Source organism: Chiloscyllium plagiosum, chromosome 1 (genome assembly GCF_004010195.1).
Source record: "Chiloscyllium plagiosum isolate BGI_BamShark_2017 chromosome 1, ASM401019v2, whole genome shotgun sequence".
Lineage (NCBI taxonomy): Eukaryota > Metazoa > Chordata > Chondrichthyes > Orectolobiformes > Hemiscylliidae > Chiloscyllium > Chiloscyllium plagiosum.
Genome location: NC_057710.1, coordinates 80,372,771 through 80,387,366, shown reverse-complemented (window position 1 = coordinate 80,387,366; position 14,596 = coordinate 80,372,771). Strand labels below are relative to the sequence as shown.

General features: G+C 43.0%; 1 protein-coding gene across 1 annotated transcript in view; it reads left to right on the top strand.

The window, feature by feature from the left end:
* Window positions 1-2,415: 2,415 nt before the first annotated feature.
* slc7a2 (solute carrier family 7 member 2) overlaps window positions 2,416-14,596 on the top strand; it is a 167,017-nt gene continuing 154,836 nt past the window's right edge. The window contains exon 1 of the mRNA XM_043690093.1: window positions 2,416-2,598. The gene's annotated coding sequence lies outside the window, so the exon portion shown is untranslated. The remainder of the gene's footprint in view (window positions 2,599-14,596) is intronic.

Below are 14,596 nucleotides of genomic sequence, written 5' to 3'. Positions count from 1 at the left end.
TACAGGGGTTGATTTTGGGATAGGGCTATGCCCTCACAGCTTGGCTTTGTGAAACCCTCAGACTGATTCTTTAACAAAGACATAACCCTGCCTTTTTAAGGTGGGGTTTCAATGCTGACTAAACATTTTGTTTTCCATCTGATTGTGTATTTGATACATTCAGGTTATACCCCCTTCAAGCTTCTGCACATTGTACGTTAGTGAAAAAAAAACAGCAGACACTAACATCTTGTTATAAGCAGAATAGCGTGCTATTCCACTTCCAGTTTGATACAGCAGCCTTTGTCTACCTGAGGAAAAGGGTGTTTGAGAATAACAACATCATATCCAATAGCAAGATAATGGTTTACAGAGCTGTGGTTGTTCCTGCTCTCCTATATGGCTCTGAGACATGGATTGTCTACAGCAGACAATTCAAGGGGCTGGAGCAGCACCAACACTGCCTGCACAAGATCCTGCAAATCTGCTGGAAAGGCAGACGCACCAACATCAAGGTCCTCGATCAGGCCAACATCCCTAGCATCGAGTCATTGACCGCCCTTAATTGGCTACGATGGGCTGGGCACTTTGTTCACATGACCAACATGATACTCCCCAAGAAGGTGCTCTACTCCCAGCTTCGAAATGGCAGGAGATTCCCAGAGGGACAGAGGAAGCACTTCAGGGTTACCTTCAAAACCTCATTGGCGAAGTGTCGCATTCCTACAGACCCATGGAAATCAGTGGCCCAAAACCGCCCAAAGTGGATAAGAACCATCCAGGAAGGAATCAAGCACCTTGAGACTTGCCGTTGGGAAAAAGCAGAAGCCAGCTGAAAACAGCATAAGGAGTGCACTGCCACACCAATGTCACACCCACTCCATCCCTCCTGCCCCAAGTGTAACAGTCTGTGGAATCTGCATCTGTATAATCACCTACGGACTTATCCTGAGAGTGGAAGTGAGTCATCCTCCTCTGCGAGGGACCAACAATGATGATGGCACAGGGATATCACTCTGAAAGTCTCTCTCGACAGCCAGCAAGTTGAGAAGAATCCTAACAAACTCTTTTTGATCCTTCCACAATCATTTAGCTTTCAATGTTTCTGAGAGAACATTGACTTGTGTAAGTTGTTCTGAAATAGTTAAGTATCATCTTGGACATGTTAGAGGTAGTATCCTGCACAGCTTTTCTCCACAGGCCATTTCACTGTGAAGGTGAGTGGACATGCGAGCAGCTCATTATACAACTCCCAACACAAAATGGCAGCGTTTTCTAATAACAGAATGAGACTTTACTATGGAATCATTGCAGAATCCCTATCGTATGGGAACAGGCCCTTCGGCCCAACAAGCCCACACCAACCCTCCAGAGAGTAACCCACCCAAGACCAACTCCCCTACCCTATTACTCTGCATTTACCCTGACTAAAGGACCTAATCTACGCATCCCTGAATGCTATTAGCTTGGCCAATTCAGATAACCTGCACATCTTTGGACTTTGGGAGGAAACCAGAGCATCTAGAGAAAACCCACACAGACACTAGGAGAATGTGCAAACTCTAGTTGCCCAAGGATGGAATTGAACTTGGGTCCCTGGTGCTGTGAGATAGCAGTGCTAACTGCTGAGCCTCTGTGTGCACTGATTCTGACTTCTCACTCTCAAGTTGGTGTAAATGTGGAAGATCAATGCGGGTGAGTCACTAGTACAATCTCTCCATTTCCACATTGAAGTGCAATGCCTTGGGCTGCAGTCCTCAACATGACAGTTCAAGCATCCATGATATCCGAGGCTGCCTACAATCAGGGAGTCAGCTGAATGTGAGGGTTGAGCAATGTATAGCTATTACAACTTCATTCATCTTTGGTCTATCTATAAACGCTGCTCATTTCTTACATGATATATTTGTAAGTGGGAATGCACACAGGGATCCGGATGTCCTTGTCTACCAGTCAAAGACAGGTGGCAGCAGCAACAAACAATGGGTATATTGACCTTGATTGCAAGAAGATTTGAGTTCAGAAGTGAGGATTGTCTTACTGCAGTTATAGAGTGCCTTGGTGAGACCACACTTGAAACATTGTGTGCACTTTTGGTCTCCCTACCTAAGAAAGGATATACTTGCCATTCATCGTATAACCTTGAGATCAATACAGTAGACAAAAAAAAATGTAACTTTATTCGGTGAGTTCATGTGTTTCAGTTTGTTAGAAAAAATGCAACGCTGGATCAATAAAGCTCTGAAGATAATTCACAAAACTTCAACATGTTGTAGCCCGCGGCAATAGAAAGTCTATTTGAGAAGCAAGGTCAGATCAATTTTGGGGACGTTCTTTCTGGTTGGTTGAGGAAATGTGAGAAAGAGTTTCAGGCTGGTGTTTGGGGAAAGCGATCCGCCTCCTGCGCGGACACAGACTGGGCACGTGGCTCCGTCCGCTTTCTCTCTATATCTGCCTGGGACTGTCCGAGTTCACTTTCTGAGCCACGGTGGAGCCGAGCTGCGACCTTAACAATACGGTTGTTGCTGCTTTTGGAGATTGCTGTCGTGTCCTTTTAAACATTAGCTGACGGTATTTTGGCGCATCGTCGTTACCTGTAGGGGCACTTTTGAAAGAAAAGTAAGTTATTCATTAAAAGTTGTGTACTGAAGGGACGATAAAGTGTATACCCACTTAAAAAATACTACTGCAGTTTTTTTTTGCATCTTGGTACAGTATTTACTCGTGTCAGGAAACCACGACACGAACTTTAGATGATTAAAAGATCTAGTAAGGAAGTTGTGGATGTGGATTCGAATTTATGACAATTGCCCAAAAGCAGTCTGTGTTGCAGTAACTTATGTAAATAGCCAGAAGAGAACGTCGATGAATGTATTTCAAACCACATGCATCTTCTGTAATTATTATTGCCACTCCGGGGGACACACCTGACCGGTAACTTAGCTCTGAACTTTTTGACTGTGTTTCTCAATGACGTTTGCGGTAGTGCTATAACATTATGAATTATTCTGGAGTATTGAGACACTTAAGTCAATGAAAACAAAACAGAAAAAAAACATGAGAAATACTTGGCCAGTCAGCCAGCATCTATGGAGAGCAAAATAGAGGCCGATGACTTTTCTTCACAACTGAACAAATATTTTTCCATGTTTTTTGACCAAGTTGTATTATATTGTCTGCTTCCCTTTGAATTCTCCATTCTGTTATGGACACTGACAGTTGGTGGGCAAAGTTTCCACCTACAAGTTTGTGGCCACCCAAGAATCATTGTTGTCAACAGTTGCGCAAACAAAACGTAGGAATGGCCCCACAGAAGTAGTTACTCTTGAGTCATTTGGTTGGAGGGTGAGCAACAGCAGCTATCATCTCTTCCTATGGGTGTGCATCTCATTTATGTCTGGTCTTTCCCTCATTCAAGGGATCCAATTTTAGCCATGAAGACATAGGAGCACAAGTAGGCCATTCAAGCTCATTCAATGAGATTGTAGCTGACCTGATGATATTCACCCCCACTTTCCTGCCTTTCCCCTGTAACTGTTTATTTCCATACATCTGTCTTAACCATGAATAAACTGAATGACCCCACCTACTATGGTAAAGAATTCCACAGATTCACAGCCCCCGAGAGAAGAAATCCCTTCTCATCTCTGGTTTATATGTGCAATCTCTTACTCTGAGTTTATGACCCATTCAAAACTCATTAATGTATGAAGAGTTAAAATTAGACACAAGTAGTCTGTTTTGTGTGGGCAGCAGACTGATAGGATATCCAGAGATGAGATGGACTTCATGAATTTGAGGCCTTGGTTTAATTGACATGCCACATAAGAGATTACTTGGGCATCTAATGCAACTCATCAAATTGAGTCAAGATGGATGACCAGCTTCACAGGGGCTGCAATTATGTATTTCAGGGACCTGATAAGTTCAATAGTTGCCTTTGACAGCTGTCTTTGGCTCCAGAGCTTTGAAAGACACATCTACACAGTGATGTGTAATGCAACATCAAAACATGTATTGAACCTTGGGTGAATCTTAACTAAGCCCAAGGAGAATGGACATAAGGAATGAAATGCTGATAGTACAGTACAGATCATAAAAGCAGGATTTGCTTTGCAATCAATGTTTAATAGAAAATAAGGCATGATATTATGATTGATGTAACTCACTTGATCTTTAAGTTTATTTTTCCTAGACTACCAGTTATGGTGAGTATGTACTGTATTTACTTTATGTTTTTTGTTATGTTTGGTAATGTGTTCAGGAGTTCATTTTTAAGTGGTGCCTTCATTGAAACAAGCTTTCTGTTTAACTTTTCAGAATAATGTTTATAAGTTAAATTCAGTATGGATTACTAAAGGTTGAAGAGTTTTCTATGCCATGTGAGGGATCTCCAATGTTAGCAAGAGTGATTTTAAAATCAATAATGAAGGCTTAACTGTAAACACAAGTGGAAAAAAGTGTTCTTTCTGTTTATATTAGGTAAATACAACAAAACAACATTAACTAGGTTAGAGGTAGGGCTGTGTTTTGACAACATAAACAGATCTGCCAATTTTTGTTTAGTATTGAGGTTGCTAGCATATTGTATCCATGTTGCAAAATTGCTAATATTTGCAGCCAGTAAACTGGGAACTGTGGGCATCTTTGTACTCAATGCTAATCTGGACTGGAAGTGATAGCTCATGTTTGCAAATATAACATAACATAAAATGTGCAGCATAAAACAGGCCATTTGACCCAACCAATTTGTGCTGACATTTATTCTTTATTTGAACTGTCTGGAATTTTTTTCCCCCTTTTTCTCCAAAATCTGAAATACAGTGTTGAGGCCAGTTGTGATGTTTTCAGCCTTCAAATGTTTCAGCTAATCCAGTATTCTGCAAGCTGAGTGCTCACCCATTCAAAATATCACATACTGACTGACTGATCCTTTCAGTAATTGTGGCAAACTGTTAGTAATTGGTTATCCAGAAATCTGCAGTAATGGAAATGGGGGAGAACTTGATGTCCTGCCAAAACTGGAAATAAACGTGAGCAGGAGCAACATCAATTTTCTTTTTAAGTCTAAAAATGTTAGAAATAAGGCACCTCCATTTTGAAGCAGCTTCTAGTGCAGTCCTTTTTTGTGTGTGTGTTGCTGAATCAGCCAGCATTTGTTGTCCAACCCAAATTGTAATCTTATTTGCAATTGACAATGCATGGTGAGCCATTTTCTTGAACTGCTGCAGTCCTTGTGCTACGGATTTCTCTAAAGTGTATTCTGAAGGGTGAAGGAATAGCAATATAATTTCAAATAGGGACATGTGTGATTTGGAGGGGAACATGTGTTAATAGTCATACGTATCTGCTGTCATTTTGCTTCTAGGACGCTGTGGGTTTGAAATGTACTGTTGAAGGAATCTTGGTGAATTGCTACAGTCATTTTCTCATATCCCTGTACATTGTTTCTCTTCAAATAATCAAAATGTCTTTTCAAATGCCTCAGTTGAACTTGCTTCCAGCCACTTCTGGTCAGTGCATTCCAGACATTCACTTGCTGGGCAAACATGTTGTCCTCTCATTCTTTATCATTTGCAAGTGAGAACAGTTTCTCCCTTTTTACTGTCCAACTCCCACCCTCATGATTTTGAAAAACCTCATGATCAAATCTGCTGTTAGCCATCTCTTCCTCAAGAAGAATGTACCACACTTCAGCTATCTATCTATACTACTGAAGTTTCTCATCCCTAGGACCATGCTCATAAACCTCTTCTGCACTCTGTTCAGTCAATTTATATTTTTCCTAAAGTGTGGGAGCTAGACTGTACACAATACTACAGCTAAGGTCTAAGTAGTGTTTTGTACAACTTCAGAGTCAAAAAGTGCAACGCTGGAAAAGCATAGCAGGTCAGGCAAAATCTGAGGAGCAGGAGAGTCAATGTTTTGGGCAAAAGCCCTTTATCAGAAATGTGGAGGGGGAGGGGTTGAGAGACAAAATTGGGGGATGAGTGGAGCATGGGGGAATGTAGTTGGAAAGGTGATAGGTAGATGAAGATGAGGGGGGTTGATTGTGATAGGTCAGTTGGGAGGGTGGAGCAGATAGGTGGAAAGAAACATGGACAGGTCAAGAGGGTGGTGCCAAGTTGGAGAATTGGATATGGGATGAGGTTTTGGGGAGGGATGATTTGGAAACCGGTGAAGTTGATGTTGATACCATGTGGTTGGAGGATACCAAGACGGAATTTGAGGCGTTCTTCCTCTATTTGGTGAGTGACTTTGATTAGGCGATGGAGGAGGCCCAGGATTTGCATGTTCTTGGGGGTGGTGGAAGGGGGAGTTGAAGTGGTTGACCACAGCGCAGTGGGGTTGTTTAGTCCATGTGTCACAGAGATGTTCCCTGAACCACTCCGCAAATTGGCATCCTGTCTTCCTGATTTAGAGGAGACAACATCAAGAGCAATGGACACATTAGATGAGGTGGGTAGATGTGCAGGAAAATCTCCTACAGATTTGAAATAATGCTTTGGGGCTTTGGATGGAGGTGGCCTCACCCCTGAGTCAACAAATTTGTACATGTTGTGATATTGAACTTTTCTTCTGCTGCCTCAGCCTCCGTGCTCACTTTTTCCATCACAACTCCTGCTCACCCTTCGAAGACCCCTCCTCCCACCTCCAACATACTCCATCCACTTGGGACACCCCATCCTCTCCTCTTATCCTCCCTTGACTACTTTATCTTCAACTGCCATCACAATACTGACCACTTCAAACTGTCCATCCCTCTCACTCACTCCAACTTCTCACACACACAACGTGCAGCCCGACCCTCTCTTCCACCCCGTCCCAAACCAGCAGACAAGGGCGGTGAAGTGGTAGTATGATGCACCAACTCTACATCGCTGACGCCAGATGCAAAGTCACTGACACCTCCTCCTACTGCCCCCTCGACCACGGCCACGACCCCACCTCTCATCTCCCAGATCATCCACAACCTCATCACCTCAGGGGATCTCCCACCCACAGCCTCCAACCTCATAGTCCCAGAACCCCACCCCACCTGGTACTACCTCTTGTCCAAAATCCACAAACCTGACTGCCTGGTCGACCGATTGTTTCTGTTTGCTCCTGTCCTACTGAACTCATCTCCTCAAATTGACTCCATTCTGTCCTCTTGATCCAGGAACTCACCATATACATTCCGGATGCCAACCACACCCTCCACCTCCTCCATCACTTTCGATTCCCTGGCACCCCCACACCTCATCTTCACTGTGGACATCCAGTCCCAAGGCACATCCATCCTACATGACCAAGGCATACAAGCCCCTTTGTTTCTTCCTCTCCCGTTAACTCAACCAATCCCCCTTCACCGACACACTCATTTGATTTGTGGAACTGGTTCTCACCCTCAACAAGTTCTCTATCCAATCCTCTGACTTCCTACGGACCAGAGGAGTAGCCATGGGCATTTGCATGGGCTCCTGCAGTGCCTGCCTCTTCATGGGATATGTGGAACAGTCCCTCTTCTGCACCATCCCTTACCTTTTCCTCCGCTATATTGATGACAGTATTGGTGCCACTTCATGCTCCCAGTTCATCATCTTCATCCACACCTTCCATCCTGACCTCAAGTTCACCTGGACCATCTCTGATACCTCCATCTCCTTCCTGGACCTCTCCATCTCTGTCTCAGGTGACCAACTCAAACCCACCGACTCCCACAGCTATCTTAACTATACCTCCTCCCACCGCCTCTCCTGTAAAAACATGATCCCTTACTCCCAATTCCTCGCTCTCACTGTATCTGCTCCCTGGAGAAATAAATCCACTCCAGGAAATCCCAGATATCCTCCTATATTAAGGACTGCAGTTTCCCCTCCCAAGTGGTCAACAATGCCCTTTAGGGCATCTCCTCCACTTTCCGCACCTCTGCACTTGAACCCCACCTCTCCAATCACAATCAGGATGGAACACACTGGTCCTAACCTTCCACCCCATAAATCTCCAGATACAGTGCATTATCGTCCGCCATCTACGGTCAAACTCCACCACCAGAGATAAATTTCCCTCCCCACCCCCACTCTGCATTCCACAGCGACCATTCTCTCCACGACTCCCTTGTTAGGTCCACTCCCCCACCAATCCACCCTCCACACTCGGCACCTTTCCTTGCCACCGCATGAGGTGTAAAACCTGTGCCAACACCTCCCTCGACCTCTATCCAAGGCCCCAAGGGATTCTTCCACATCTGGCAGAGATTTTCCTGCATATCCAAACATTCATCTACTGTTTCCATTGCTCTTGACGTGGTCTTCTCTACATCAGGGAGATAGGATGCCAACTCATTGAACATTTCAGGGAATATCTCTGGGATGCACGCACCAAACAACCTTACCGTTCTGTGGCTGACCACTTCAACTCTCCCTCATACTCTCCCAAGGACATGCAAGTCCTAGGCCTCCTCCACTGCCTAATCAAAGCCACCCGTCAACCGGAGGAAGAACACCTCATCTTCTGCCTCGAGACCCTCCAAGCACATGTCATCAAAATTGACTTCACTAGTTTTCAAATCTCCCCTCCCCCCACCTCATCCCATGTCAACCCTCCAACTTGCACCGCCCTCTTGACTTGTCTTATCTGTCCATCTTCCTTCCCACAGATCAGCTCTACCCTACCCACAAACCTATGACAATTATCTCCCACCTGCATCCACCTAACACCTTCCCACCTATTTTTCCCCCAGCCCCACTCCCACTATTTATCTCTCAGCCGCTTACCCTTACATTCCTGATAAAGGGCTTATGCCTGAAATGTCGACTCTTCTGCTCCTAGGATGCTGCCTGATCTGCTGTGCCTTTCCAGCGTCATACAGTTTGACTGACTGTCTAACATCTGTCATCCTCACTTTCTCCTTCAGTACAAGTTCAGCATAATCTCCCTGCTCTAGTACCCATGCCCCTGTTAATAAATCCACGATACTATATACTATATTAACTGCTTGTTACACCTATCCTGCCACATTTAATTACTTGGGTACATACACAGTCATGTCCCCTCCTCCTGCAACACCTTTTGAATACCCCTTATTTTATATTACCTCTTAATGTTTCTCCTGCTGAAATGAGTCACTTCACACTCCTCTGCATCAAACTCTATCAGTGATCTATCTGCGCACTAACCTGTGCTTTTGAAGTTAGACCATAAGATAAGATGAAGGAGCTGAATTACACCATTTGGCCCATTCAGTCTGCTGTGGCATTTCGTCATGGCTCATAATGCTACACTATTCTCCTGACAGTTTACAATTCTTCTACGTTTTGCATGATCCACAAACTTTGAAACTTTCCCTGCACATAAAAATCTAGATCATTAATACATATCAGGAAAAACAAATCTTCTAATTCAATTCCTGGGGAAACTCCACTGGAAACTTTCCAGTCTTAAAAAATATCCATTAGCCATTACTCTCTGTTTCCCACTATTCAGACCATTTTGTGCCTTTATTGCTACTGTTTGGTGAGTTCTGGATTTTATTTGCCCTACTTTTATCATTTGAGAGACCATCCCATTTCCAAGAACCAGAATCAACATTGCATCCTTTCTTGTTGGACTTCTCTTGAAAGTTCTCCTGAAACAATCTCAGAATAATTGGTCCTATCAGTCCTTAACACTTCCGCTATCCCAATCTTTATTTGGGATAGTAATGTCCCTTTAAAGCCACTCAAAGAAGTTTTCACCTTTCTGTAGTTCCCTTGTAGATTTGTTACTTCCCACGAATTGGTGGTCTATAGACTAATCAAGCAATGTAATTGTTTTTTTTTTGTTCCTTAGCTCCAGCCAAATTGGTTCTATTCTTGAACCCTCTGGGACCTGCTCTTTCTCCAATATGTGATGTGGAGTTGCCAGTGGTGGACAAAGTTAAAAATCACACCCACCAGGTTATAGTCCAACAGGTTTATTTGGAAATACTAGCTTTCGGAGTGCTGTTGATGAATACAACAGCTACCTCATGAAAGAGCAGAGCTCCAAAAGCTAGTACTTCCAAATAAACTTTTTGGACCATAACCTGGTGTTGTGTGATTTTTAACTTTCTCCAGTACAGCAATGCTATCCTCAGCTATTACCATCGCACCTCCTCCTTTTCTTCCTTTCCAATTTTTTCTGAACACCTTGTACCCGTGGACTTTTATCACCAGTCCTGAACTGCATTGAACCATATCTGTGTTACTGGCACAACATCACAATCCCACAAGACAATCTGTTCTCGTAACTTCCAAATCTTGTTGACTATGTTCTGTGTATTCACATACAAACAGTATAATCCTGATTCAGACTTTATTACTTTCTACTTTATTCTGACTTTGCCGTTAATTTATTATTCTCTGGTCTTGTTTGATTTGTCTGTCTCAGTATTCTGTGCACAATGGTATTTCTTTCCTCATTCCCACACTCCTATTGAGGTAGTTTACAGCCCCCTCCCAACCCACCTCCAGGAGCACAAGCTCCACAAGGAACTCTCTCCTAGCTCTTTTTGGGGGCAGCCCATCCAGCATGGTTAGATCCTATCTGTTGCCCTAACAAATGAATCCCCTGTCACGATTGTTTTCTGTCTCCTCCTGTACAGCTGAGCTACTCATAGTTCTGCAACCTTGACTCTGACAGCATTCCTTATATAAATCAACACCGTCATCAGTCTTCAAGATGGAAAACTGATTAGCGAAGAGGATTTTGCAATTCCTGCATTATCTGTCTGGTTCTCTTGGGTGGCCTGGCAGTGTCCAATTCCTTGTCTGCCTATACAGCAGTAGCCTACTGTGTGATTATCTACATAGTTCTCAGATGTATCACATTGACTCCAATCTCCATTCAAATTCCAAAACCTTCCTACCTCTCAGGGGAATCAAAATCCTACGCCTTCTTTGTATCCTCATTGCTTCTGTGTCTGTTTCTCAACTAGGATCACTGCCTGACTCTCAGTTAAGTATATACCTTAGCCTCTCTTTCTCTTTATATGCTTGCTGTCTTGAACATACAAACATGGAACAAGCTTAGGCCACTCGGCCCTTTGGGCGTGTTCTGCCATTCAATAAGATCATAGCTGATCTAATTTGAACCACAGTTCTACATTCCTGCATATCCCTGATAGTTATTCACCCCCTTGATAATCGAGAATTTATCTACCTCTGCCTTAAAAATATTTAATGATTGTCTATTCACTGTCTTTTGAGGTTTCCTATGTAGTTCCTAACTCTATGACTCTTTCTCGTATAAACGTAGATCCAAAGTCACTTTTTCTCTTTATATCTTTGTCTTCTGTGTGCTACTGAATGAGGTTTGCTCTTTGCTACTGTCTCTCATAAATGTAGACTCAAGCCCCTTTTTCTCTTTATATTCTCATGTCTCCTGTGTGTTGCCTATCTTTCTCCCTTTCTTTCAGAAAAATGTATATCTCAAGCACCTCTTCCTCTTTATATCCTCTCTGTTTCTTGTATTTTTCCCAACAGGCTCACTCTCTCCCAGGTAAATCTCTCTGCCTCGCAAGTGAAAAATATTGTGCCCAATACATGTTGGACAGGATTTAGGGAGTCATCATCAAGTCACTCATCACAGAATTTAGTCTCAGTGCTGATCTTATAAGTGCAGTATTTATATGGCTAGACTAGACCAGCTTCTATTCTGTGGTCACTGTCACACTGCTGATAGTAAAGGATTCCGTGATGGTTGTGCCACTGAGTGTCAAGGACACATGGACAAGTTCTCTTTTATTGAAAATAGCCATGTTTGCCCCTCGTGTGGATTGTGTCTCACTGTTCCCTTTGCATTGTCCAACTCTCTGGCTCCCTCTCAGATAATGTTGTCATTTATCAGACCAACCCTAGGCTGTGTCTATAATCTTGCTGCATATGGATGTTAACTGGTTCAATATTCAAGAAGTTATGAATGACGCCAAACATGTGCAATCATCAGTGAACCTGTCCACTTCTGAGCAGTCCATGTCACAGTGTAGCTTGGCCGGGAAAATGTCCAGATTTGGGCTGACTAGTGACAAGTAACATTGCACCACACAAATGCCATGTAACCATCATCTTCAATAAGAGAAAATCTAACCATCACCTCATGACACTGAATGGTGTAACTATGGCTGAATGTCCCAGAAACAATGACCAGAAACTGAACTGGAGCAAACCATTAAATACTGTGGCTACAACAGCAGATCACGGACCAAGAGTTCGGCAACAAGTAATTTCCTTTGTGCCTTTTCCAAAGTATGTCCAACATTTACAAGGCACAAGTCAGAAGTGTGATGGAATACTCCCCATTTGCCTGGATGATTCCTGTCCAACAACACTTAAGAAGCTTAACACCATCCTGGACAAAGCAGTTGCCTTGATTAGCATCACATCCACAATCAGTCGCTCCACCACCAATGCACAGTTGTCGCTGTGTGTCCCTCTACAAGATGCACTGCTGAATTCACTAAGGCACCTTGGACAGCACCTTCCAATTCATAACCACTATCATCAAGAAGGAGAAGGGCAGCTCGTAAAACTAAAACCTACAAGTTCCCTCCCAATTCACTTACTGTACTGACTTGGAAATATATTGCCATTCCTTCAATGCCCTGGGTGAAAGTCCCAGAATTATCTCCTTAATGGCATTGTGGGTCAACCTATAGTACTTAGTCTGCAGTGATTCAAGAATGCAACTCACAACCACCTTCCGAAAGCTAACTAGGGATGGGCAATAAATACTGGCTAACCTGTCAATATCTGAATCACAATATAAAAAAAACCCTTCCCATGCTCTTTAATTTTGTCTATTAACCTCCTTTTGTAGAATGCTTTTAAAAATCTGAAAATTCAAATATATATACTGTATTCACTGGTTCCCTTATTGAGTCTGTTAATAATATCCTCAAAAATCTTATCAGATTTGTCAAATGTAATTTCTACATAAATTGTGGGTGACTCTGTCCAATCAATTGTTTTCTCAGGATCCAGTTATCACTTTTGTTTATGATTGATGCTAGTTTTTCCTCACTACTAATATCAGGCTATCTTGTTTGCAGTTCATTATTTTCTTAAATAGTGGATTTAGATTTGCAACCTTCCAACCTAAAGGTACCATTGAAGAATTAACTGAATTTTGAAAAGTGATCACCAATACCTAGGAAGCCATTTCTTTCAATGCTCAGCAACTTGTCAATTTACAATCCCATCAATTTATCCAATGCAACTTTGTACTATTATGATTTTTTTCAGTTTCACACACTCATTATTCCTCTAGATCTCAATTATTTTAGGGACAATTTTTTTCTTCCTCTGTGAAGACAAGTTAAAAAGTACTTATGTAACTTCTCAGTGATTTCTCTATTCCCTACTGTAGATTCTCCTGACTCTGCTTGTGATGAACTCATGGTTGTCTTCTTATTTGTACATACTTATACAGAAGCCTTTACAATTCATGTTTATGTTTCTTGTAACTTCATAGTCATATATTCAATTTCTCTTTATCAATTTTGTTGTCCTCTGCTGAATTCTAAAATCCTCAGGCTTGTAACTGGCTTAGTGGCAGGAGACAGGGTAGTGGTTGAAAGCTTTGTGTGACTGCGAGCTTACGTTCAATGGCATTCCATCGGGCATAGTGCTGTTCAATTATTATTGGAGATCTTCATAAATGATATAAATGAGAGTCTGAGGGGATAATTAGTAAGTCTGGGATGACACAAAGATGATTGACAGTCTAATCCATCGAATTCAGCACCGCCTTCCTAACCTGCAATCTTCTTCCCGACCTCTCCGCCCCCACCCCAGTCTGACCTATCACCCTCACCTTGACCTCTTTCCACCTATCACATTTCCGACGCCCCTCCCCCAAGTCCCTCCTCCCTACCTTTTATCTTAGCCTGCTGGACAAACTTTTCTAATTCCTGAAGAAGGGCTTAAGCCCGAAACGTCGATTCTCCTGTTCCCTGGATGCTGCCTGACCTGCTGCGCTTTTTCAGCAACACATTTTCAGCTCTGATCTCCAGCATCTGCAGACCTCACTTTCTCCTCGTATTAAAGAACCGAAACAAGCAAACCCAATCTAAAAGGTGAAAGACATAATTTAGGAGTATCATTTCAGCTGCATGACACTGTAACCTTTTGCTATAAATTCTGTGTCTCATGATCTTATACTCCACAACCACCTGATGAAGGAACAGCGCTCCAAAAGCTAGTCCCTCCAAATAAACCTGTTGGACGATAAACTGGTGTTGTGCAATTTTTTTTAACCTTGTCCATCTCAGTCCAACACCAGCTTTTCCAAATCATGACTACCACTGATAAATATCCAAGGTGACACACTTTGGAAGAAGTAACAAGACAAGGGAGTACTCTGGGGAGGTCATTCAGGAGCTCAGGGAGTTAGGCTGGAAACTAAAAGCTAGGATGGACAGAGTCGTCATCTCTGGGTTGTTGCTGGTGCCACGTGACAGTGAGGCAAGGAATAGGGAGAGGCTGCAAGGATGGTGTAGGAGGGAGGGCTTCAGGTATTGGGACAATTGGACTGCATTCTGGGGAAGGTGGGACCTGTACAAGCAGGACGGGTTGCACCTGAACTAGAAGGGCACCAATATCCTGGGAGGTAGGTT